Here is a 10,739-nt window from a genome sequence, read left to right on the forward strand (position 1 = left end):
TATGCTGATATAGACCTAGTGGTAATGGGTTCACGGATGTGAGTACCGCCATGAGTTTGATTCCTCTTGGTCACCCGGAACGCTTTAAGTGGTAAAAAAACGCGAATTTTGCGGACTTCGTAATAATTAGTCCTTGGACCTAAAAAACCTTTGGAATCATATTACGCTTATAAATATATATATATATATATATATATTTGTGTGTGAATAACTGAAGATTCTGGAATAAACTAAATGATTTAGAAACCGGTGCAGGAAGCTTCATGTCGTCCAAAGAAAAAAGTTTCAAAATTTATATTTTGATACAATATATTTGGTATCAAAATATATTGAAACTATGGAAAAAACAGCAACACATAGTAAAAATGTTCTCTTTATTTTATAGTGATATCTTTGCAATCGTTGAGAACTGGCATTTTCAATTATTATTTATTACGGTTGAATTTATACATTAGAAATTAAATCAAATAATATATATATATATATATTGGAATAAGATCGATGTAATACAACAAAGAGAATCAGTGTTAATACGACAAAGATACAGAGATCGTAAAAATCCAAAATCTTCAAAAAAAAAATGTTTTTTCAAGTTTTTCTTCAGATTTATTGTTTCTTAGTTTTTTTTTTTTTGTCAACTTTTCTTAGTTATTTTACTTATATAATTTGTTGTTTTATCATGGTGTATGTATTTGTGTAATCTGTCTACGATCTAATTAATAATAATAATAATAATAAATCTAATTTATGTTGAATGCTAAACGTGTCCTTTATCCCACATGTGCCAACACCTCTGGTTTGACACGTCTTTTAGGTTATACGTATTTCCAAACCGATTCTTATAGTTTTTGGACATAACCAAATAGTAAACAGTGCATGTATGTATATATAGAAAAGGAAAATTCCCATTATTTGCTATTGTACAGTAGCGGCCCTGATGGGAAGCACAACAAGCACCAGCTTCTAGCCCACCAAAAAATTTTGAAAAGTTCAGCCTTTTTTTTCAGAACAAATCATTGATATATATGTTAATTTAGTTACATATAATACATAATAGACCAAGCTTTTGAAAAATTGCTTGTGGTGTTTGCCATGTCAGGACCGGCACTGTGTATATATATGTCTAAACAGAAACGATCCAACATTGTTAGATGTCCTAAACAAAGTCTTTCAAAAGGTTTTTATGTTGCATGTTTTAAAATTTTCTGGTTTTAAAACACATAAAATTTTGTGAAAAAATACAAGCAAATAAAATAAACAAAGAAAAAACGACCAAAGCCACAATCCAACTTACTTGAATTGGGTAGTTCAAAACCAGAAGCCAATTTATATATCTAGATCTAATACATCATGTCGTTTATGTTTTACAGGTATAAATATTTATAAAATAAATATAATATAATAATTGATTGTTATTTATTTTAATTTTAAATAAATTTATATTTGTATGTATAATTTATATTAATAATATTATATTACTTTAATTTAATTAGACATGATTTTAGATATGTTATATATAGTCGGTTTTATTAATTTTTTTACAGTCGATTTAGTTATCATTTGGGTATATTAGATTGCACTATTTCTATGAATTCAACTATAATATTTTTTTTATTTTAAATATATTAAAATTATGATTAATTTTCGTATTTGCATTTACATTAGTAACTTAAGATATATTGTGCTTAGAATGAAATATAAAATAAACTAAAATGTCTGATTCTAAATTACATAAATTAATATGACGATAATATTCCATAGTCTCATGAGTATATATAAATTTTACAAAATAACTAAATTATGACAGTTGGTTAATATTTTACTTTCATATGTTAATATATTTTGAGTCATCCTATAATTTACATTTATAAAATAAATTATTATAAAATTATATAGTCTTATTGTAGTTAAATTTATGATTTTAGATATAAGTTGTGGTTAGTCGTGTCACTCATGTTGTGAGTATATTGAGTTACATATATTTTTCTCAAATTCAAACTGAAGTATAATTATTTTAAATTAAATTAAGTAAAATCAAATTAGTTTTATTTATCGTTTAAATGTGCATGTAGTTTCATAATATTTATCCAATTATATGTTGCTTTTTAAATAAATATATATATTAGAAAATAAAGCGGTGATCAATATGAACTTGCATGCATACGTAAGTAACTAATACATTTTTGGAAACTCATGAACACATATCAATATTTACAATAATTAAAATATTTTATAAATTATAAATAATTTTATGCGTTAGATTTATTAAATAGTAAACTGAAATTTATTTTAAATAATCTTAAAAATGAGAATTCAAATTTGCGTTGGTATTTTAATTATAGTCAAATTAAGTTCCACAAACATAAAAACATAAAAATTAATAGAAAATTTAATATTATGAAAACAAATAATTTTAATAATGATAAAATATAATATATTCCTTGTTAAAGTATATAGTGTATATTATTTTAAAATATTTTGTAATTATTTGATCAAAAGATGTTTATTGTTAATTCTTTTTTTTAATGTCTCTTAAACATAAACAGTTTAAAAAATTTGTGTGATTGTATTTTAAAAATCATATTATATAACTAAAATATAACTTATAGATTTTTTTTACTTTAATTAAAAGATATTATAGTCAACTAAATATATGAAAAATATATAAAAAAGTTCAATAATATTAATTATAAATTATTTTTAGTCAATTAAACATACATAAGTTTATGTTACTTAATTATTTTATGTAATCATCTAAGAAAATAGATAGATATATAAAAATTATTTCTATTACTTTGAAAAAATATATTTTTGTATTTTTTAAAATTGTGTTTTAAAAGTACATTTTATGTTATTTTTTAAAAAAATAGAATATTTCTACTTTGTGAACTTTCCTTTTTAATGAAATCATAATATATATACATATATTTTCGTTTTTAAATTTGTTTTTAAACTTTATAAATGTTTTTTATTATATATGTTATTTAGAAAATTTTAAAAAGGAAACTAAATAAAAAAAATCAATAATTGTATTTTAATGTAATACTTTTAATTCATTAAGGGTATTAGTGTAATCAACCATCGTGAGAGTTAACGTGAGCACGACACATAAGAAACTGAGTTCTCAAATAATATTGTAGAGATTGTATCTAATATATATATATATCACAGTAAAACCAAAGCCACACTAAAACTTTATAAATTAATTTAGTCCATTAATAATTGATAAATATAATTTTATCAAGTTAACTGTATATCAATATAAGTCAATGTTTATCATAAACATTTCACTGTTAATACAAAATTTTACATTTTAAAGATAATCATAAATTTATCAAGTTAGCTGTACATTAATATTAGCTAATGTTATCATAAACATTAATTGTTAATACAAAATTTCATATTTTTAAAATAATTAGTTTTTAATAATACACTTATTAAATATATTTATAAGTAAAAAATTATATAAACAAGAGTAATTTTTTCAAATATTATTATTATCAAAAGAATATTAACGAAAAATTCTAAATATAAAAAAATGTTTTTTGCAAAATTGACCTACAACTCAAAGTCAAACACAAAACTAACCTTTTTTTTTTTTTGGAAATTAGTTTTGCCCTATTCACCCCACAAGTTCATATAATTCACGAAAATGCCATCAATTTTTTATTTTTTTTTTCGAAAATGATATGTTTACCCTCTCACCCTCATCATCTTCAAGTAATTACAAAATTGTCATTGTCATCAATACCCCAACCACCATGAACAACCAATTTGAAGCTCTTAATGCTCCCAAAATCGAGTTACCATTCTTCTTTTTCCATTCTTGTGAACTAAACACAATATATCTCTCACTTTCTCTCCACAATGAGCTAAAAAAACCAAGATTTTGATTCTACACTTTTTATGGTTCATAGAGTCATAGAGCTAACGATTCTGGGTGGGTCATTTTCGTTTGAGATTCTGTGTGCTTGGAGAAGCCTTATGTGTGCTAAGCAAGTTATCTCACCAATTTAAGGTATGACATCGAGTTTTTTTCCAGATATGTTCGTCAGAAGACTTACATGGGAAGTCGTCTGGCTGTAGACGACTTACCTGGAAGTCGTCTGGTCAACGCAGAGGTTATTTTTGCAATTGACTTTGAAATCTGTTTTCTGAGACGACTGAAAGTTAAGTCGTCTGATTTTGTTTGGTTACAAAAAAATCTGCAACGAACCTAGACGACTTACATTTCAGTCGTCTGGTGAAAATTGAAATATCAATATTTTATTAACACTAGACGACTTACAATTAAGTCGTCTGACGTACGACTGAATTGTAAGTCGTCTATATATAATTAAATATTAAAGTTTTTTTTTCAATTGCAAAACTAACTTATGACGACTTAATTGTAAGTAGTCTAGTTTAAAAAAAAACATTATTATTTTAATTTTCACGAGACGACTGAAATGTAAGTCGTCCAGGAAATGCAAAACTAACCTATGACGACTGAAATGTAAGTCGTCTAGGTAGTAGACTTATTTTTCAGTCGTCTGAAATAACAGATTTCAAAGTCAATAGCAAAAATAACCTCTGCGTTGACCAGACGACGTATATTTTAGTCGTCAGGAGGACTTAGATTGAAGTCGTCCGCTTTGATCTTTAATAAACTTTCGTTTTCTTTGTTCTAAGTTTGCTAATGTGTTTTATTTTGACTTTTTCAGATGATGCGTCAGTTACATGCAGTGTATGGAGAATGGTTGTTGAAAGATGGATGTTGGAATTTTGTGGTTGATCATTTCAAAGGAGCGAGAATGTTATTTTTGAGTGAAGGTTCGACACATGCTGATCATGTTGCAATGACTCAAGAAGATTATAACCTGGACATGAACACAGAGTTTGTGGAGTTAACCTACTCATTACAACAGATGGATCCAAACCTTCCTCCTATTCATGTTACAAGTGATAGACAAGTTCGTCTTTGTGTATCAAGCTTTTAGCAAGATGAGAACGGTTTCAGAGGAAAGAGATGAAGATCATGTGGGAGATGAGGCTGAGGAGGGGGATGAAGCTGAGGAGGGGGATGAAGCTGATGTGAGGGATGAAGCTGAGGAGGGGCATGAAGCTGAGGATCATGATGGGGAGCTTGTGAAAATTGTGGCAGTGAAGTCCAAGCCTACCATAAAGAGCGATATCATAATCATCGCCCCAAGTAGACTTAACTAGCATAGACGGATAACAACTGTTATTCACATCAAAACCCTACAAAAACACGTAGTCGGGGTGTTGAACACTTGCTTGCTGTTCAAGAGGAGAACGCGTATACTCTGAGAGTCCAACAAATTGATGGATGGAAGTTCTTTGTGAAAAGTGGCAATAGAGACTGTAATGTTGATCTGGAACTTCAAAAGTGTGATTGTGGTGTCTATCAAGTCGAGAAAATACCTTGCTCTCATGCTATAGCAGATGGAACAGCAGCTGGTGTGCATATCTCCACACTTGTATAGCCGGTCTACTCAAAGGATACTTTGTTTGCAGGATACTCAGAGAATATATATCCTTGTGTTGGACAACTTGTTGAGGCACGCACATACTTTCCTCCGGAAGTAAAACGTGGTCCGGGGAGACGGAAGAAATCAAGATGGCAATCTTGGTTGGAGCTATCCAGGATGAGAGGACGCAAACCCCGGAAGCAACACAGGGTTTATCGGTGCTCAGTCTACAAAGAAACTGGCCATAAGCGTCCACAATGTAAGAACTGACGTGGAAGACCTTCAAGTAAGTCGTCCAGATGACCTTCAGGTTAGTCGTCCAACGACTTAACTAGACTCTATGTTTTATGAACTTCTCTGTAATCGTCCACAATGATTTTCTATGTTTTATGAACTTCTCTGTAGACTCTTTGTTTTATGATTGTCTTTGTAGACTTTATGTTTTATGAACTTATCTGTAGAGTTTATGTTTTATGAACTTATCTGAGAAGTCTTTTTGTTGGAAGACTTTTCAGACGACTTAACATTGAGTCGTCTGAGAAGTCTTTTTGTTGGAAGACTTCTCAGACGACTTAACTTTATCTTTGTAGACCTTCTAGGTTAAATCGTCCAAACTAATTCCAACAGTGCAATTTAAAAAAGACAAGTTATACATTACATATTCCGAAAGGTTACTGCACTACCAAACTAATTTCCTACGGAATTCTAGTTTGGTATGAGGATAGGTTACAAAAAACATTATCCTATCCTGACCCTGTTAATGTCCCCTAATCTACCATACAACAGTACACAAAAGCATACAACAGTACACAAAAGCAAATACAATCGCAACAGCACACAATAACACATCCAATATCTAATCATACGTTGCCAGGTTCTCATCATTGTCTTGGTTTTCCCATTCATGGCACATAGGAAGCTCTTGAAATATATCCACCGCCATCTTCTCCCTGATGCTCTTCCCGTTTCTTTTGTTAAACGTTTTGGGAAATTTCATCCCAAGAGCATGACATTCAATATACTTCAGAGCGAAGGGGCCACAATCACCAGCTCGGCACTGAGGTACTCCATCGGTTTGTCTCGCATATGTGTATGACTCCAATGTGTATTGAACCTTTTGTTCGTCAGAGAGTGCGCACTCAACAAGCAGATAAGGGACCATTGTGACAAGGCTCCACTACCTCATCGAGTTCTTCAGGGCTAATATGACCGATAATGATGTCCCAGACGACTATGTGCCTCTTATGGATTGATATCCATATAGCAATCCAATGCTGGTTCTTGAAGTTCACAGGTGCATAGATATCATCCACATCCACCCCCCCAAACCTTCTTAGATTTGCAAAAAGAAGGTATCTCGCCTGCATGATAATTCCACGCCCCACCAGGGAGTCTTCTTCCTAAACCGTTGGCATCTCCATTGTCGCTCTTAAAATCAGGGTAGGAGGCCCTCCACTGCCGAGAAAATATATGATCAAGAAAGCACATTCTGTCGCTCCTGAAATGTTGTGGATGGTCTTGGTACCGTTGCCTCAGTAAATTAATAAAAACATCCATTTGCTCCATATAAAACAATACAAGTCAGAAAAGTACCAGACGACTTACAGACGACTTATACAAGTCAGATAACTCCCAGACGACTTACAGACGACTTCTGCAAATCAGAAAACTACCAGACGACTTACAGACGACTTATGCAAGTCAGAAAACTATCAGACGACTTATAGACGACTTATGCAAGTCAGAAAACTACCAGACGACTTACAGACGACTTATGCAAGTCAGAAAACTATCAGACGACTTATAGACGACTTATGCAAGTCAGAAAACTACCAGATGACTTACAGACGATTTATGCAAATCAAAAAACTACCAGATGACTTACAGACGACTTGTGCAAATCAGAAAACTACCAGACGACTTATGCAAATCAGAAAACTACCAGACGACTTATAGACGACTTATGCAAGTCAGAAAACTACTAGACGACTTACAGACGACTTATGCAAATCAAAAAACTACCGGACGACTTACAGACGACTTATGCAAATCAAAAAACTACCGGACGACTTACAGACAACTTATGCAAATCAGAAAACTACCAGACGACTTACAGACAACTTATGCAAATCAGAAAACTATCAGACGACTTACAGATGACTTACGTATAAGAGTAAGAAAATAGCAGAAGACTTACATGGTCGGTCAGCCATTCTAAAGGGGTTCGGAGGACATGATAAAATCGACTTGGACAACTACGTGGCTTTTTTTTCAGAGGCAGTTTATAAGAACTGCAAACACAAAATGTAAATAATCAAATGGATGCTTTTTTTTATAAAATGTAAATAATCATTTTTTTACAGATCTTGTTGCACCCATTCAGTGAGCTCCTTCGACTTCTTCTTGTCATAGGGTGCAAAAGGATCATAGCCTCGGCCAACCTTTTTGTTTGGAATGATCTGTTTGGCAGTGTTGTTTCCCTTAAAAGGAGTTTGCTGTGTGGAAGCAAGTTTCCTTTCTCGCTCACTTTTTTCACGGAGATTCACCATAGCAGTCTCCTTCTTTGTCTGCCTTCTAGCTTCTTCCAAGAGTAAATCTGAAGCAGTGGAAACTTGTTTGTCCAATAGAAGAACGCTAGGATCATCACTCGGTAAGTCGTCTGCAGGTCTCACAAGACAGAGCTCTCTCGAGGAACTCGGTTCTGTAGTAAGACTCGGTTCTTTGGCTTCCTTCTGTCCTGATTTTGCCTCATTCACACTTTTACTCTGCAATTTAGAGTTCACAATGTGTTTAAAAACTATTAACCAAAGATCAAATTCACACATACAAAGCCCTTACAGCAAAGATCAAATTGACATTAGAAACAAAGCACACATGTTCAGAATCAATGCATACAATGGTTCATCAAAGCACACAAGAAACAAAGCACATCAGTTCTGACTCTTCCTAACACTTTGCCTAGTGACTCTCTTCTCTGCAATTTTGGGAGAGGTTTTGGTACTAACCCCGGGTTCGTGCACAGGTTTTGGTGGATTTGAAGTGGTTGTAAGTTGACGATCATCAGATGAACCCCCTTTTTTGGTGATTCCCACCTTCTTCTCCACAGCTACCATCCTATCCCCCAGTAACTTGATCTCCCTAAGGCACGTCCCAAAGCCATAACTATTGGCATCAGATATGTCCTTGAAGGCCCTTTCAATATGTTGTTTCGTCATCCCAAAGCCATCACTACCCGCCGCAAGTGTCTCAGCAGAAACAGAAGACCCTTTACGAGCTTTCTTCCGAGGTCTGCTACTTTCTTCCTTCACAACACTCTCTGACTTCACGGGACTCACTTCATTATTCACTGGACTCACTTCCATCTTCACAATCTTGCGAGTACCGGTGACTGGCCAGCATTCCATGGTCCACTCCCATCCATGGTGACTTGCCAGCAGTCTATGGTCCACTTCCATCCAGGATCATTAAACATGACTTTAATTATGTTATCCGCGGCAGGGTCATCTACGTCTCTGTCCCATTTTGGAAACATTTCATCAAAGTCCTTCCGAACGAAGTTGTTCATGTTATTCTGCAGTAAATAAAAGATATAAACTTAGTTAAGTCGTCTGAGAAGTATTTTTGTTGGAAGACTTTCCAGACGACTTAACTTTAAGTCGTCTGAGAAGTCTTAGGGAGTGAAGTTAAGTACCTGTTTTTTTATAGTAGCCTTAAAACATTTGTGTTGTCCTTTGCCACCCTTGTAAGCCAGCAACAGTAGAGACGGTCTGTTTGGTACGGGAGACCCATAATTAGCACCCAATTCTGGCATATCATAGTACGCCCACACTTGGACGTCTTGTATGAACCCAACAACAGTGTAACCTGTTTGCGTCAAGTCTTTTGCCTTCAGAGAATCCATCAGCACCTTAAACGCCACTCTCCGCCATGGATAATTCTCAAAATTTTCTAAATCCATCACTAGCCTTACAAGACTAGCTGGTGTAGCGGATGAGAACTTTTTCCCTTCAATGTATCCTGCGTAGATGGCAAGGTATCCCAGCCCCATGCGATCATCCTGAGACCACTCGTCGCAGTGGTAAAATGCTTATGTTATCTGTTCAATACTTGGCCCAGTATCGAGATCAACACGCAACTTCTCCCAGAAAGCAGCCATCTCTTTCGTAACCTCACACCTTGGATTTTCCAGGTCCTTGATGTAATCGCAGTTCAGACCAGTGAGGTGTTCAAACTCTATCAGTAAAAACCTCGCAGGTTGTGAAGCGACAAGACTCCAGAGCTCAAACTTCTTCTTGATGTCCAGCTGGAAACAGAGCATAAAATGTACCAGCCTTGAAGTCCAACCAAACTTAAGCTCCTTGAATTTGATGAACACTCCCAACTTCGACGCCTTCAGATCATCATATTCGTCAGCTGTGAGACAATCACATAGAGCTTTAAACAACTTCGTGTCATCAGAATGATACGAAATGCTCCTGATTGCAGCGGGATCTTCTCCTAATGTAAACATCCTCGGCGGGAGTTCAGGTAAATCCATTTTAAGGCCTGCAAACAATCACAAACAACCATCTCAAACACATAGGTAGCGCACTATTCTAAATACTATAGAAGACTTGCAGACGGCTTCCATGAAGTGAGAAGACTACTCAGACGACTTACATGTAAGTCGTCCAGAGAGTAAGACATCGTAGACGACTTCCTAGAAGTCGTCCAAGTAGTCTTTCAGTAAAAGACTACAACAATCTCAAAATCTTGTTGAGAATGCATATCTGAATAAATAGAAAAACAATCTTTTAAACAAAAGACGAATGACTTACAGTTGGAGAAGATATTGTCGGAGAAGATATGGTCCGAGAAGATGTGGTCCCAAGCCGTTACAGATCTGCAAATCGAAAGGAAAATATGAATCAAGACTAAAATATTTAGGGTTTTCCGGTGGCTAAACGCCTTAATACATGAGAAATAACATACCAGCGGCGGAGTTTGGCAAACGAGATTTCAGATCTGAAAAAAAAGGAAGCGGATGGTCAGTTTAAACTACGAAAATACTCTACAGCATGAAGGAGAAACGAGATTCGTCGTAATCAGAGAGATTACCGGCGAAGATAACGGCGGAACACGACCACGATAGGGTTTTCGTCTTATCGCCTTCGAAATCGCCCTTGGAGAGAAACGACGCTAGGGTTTCGTAAAGTTGTGAAATAGTGAAAATATAGTTTTTATATGTCCGGTAAATGATCCGGTTAGGTTAAAACGTACATTGGTAAA

This window comes from Brassica oleracea, chromosome C9 (assembly GCF_000695525.1).
Source record: "Brassica oleracea var. oleracea cultivar TO1000 chromosome C9, BOL, whole genome shotgun sequence".
Lineage (NCBI taxonomy): Eukaryota > Viridiplantae > Streptophyta > Magnoliopsida > Brassicales > Brassicaceae > Brassica > Brassica oleracea.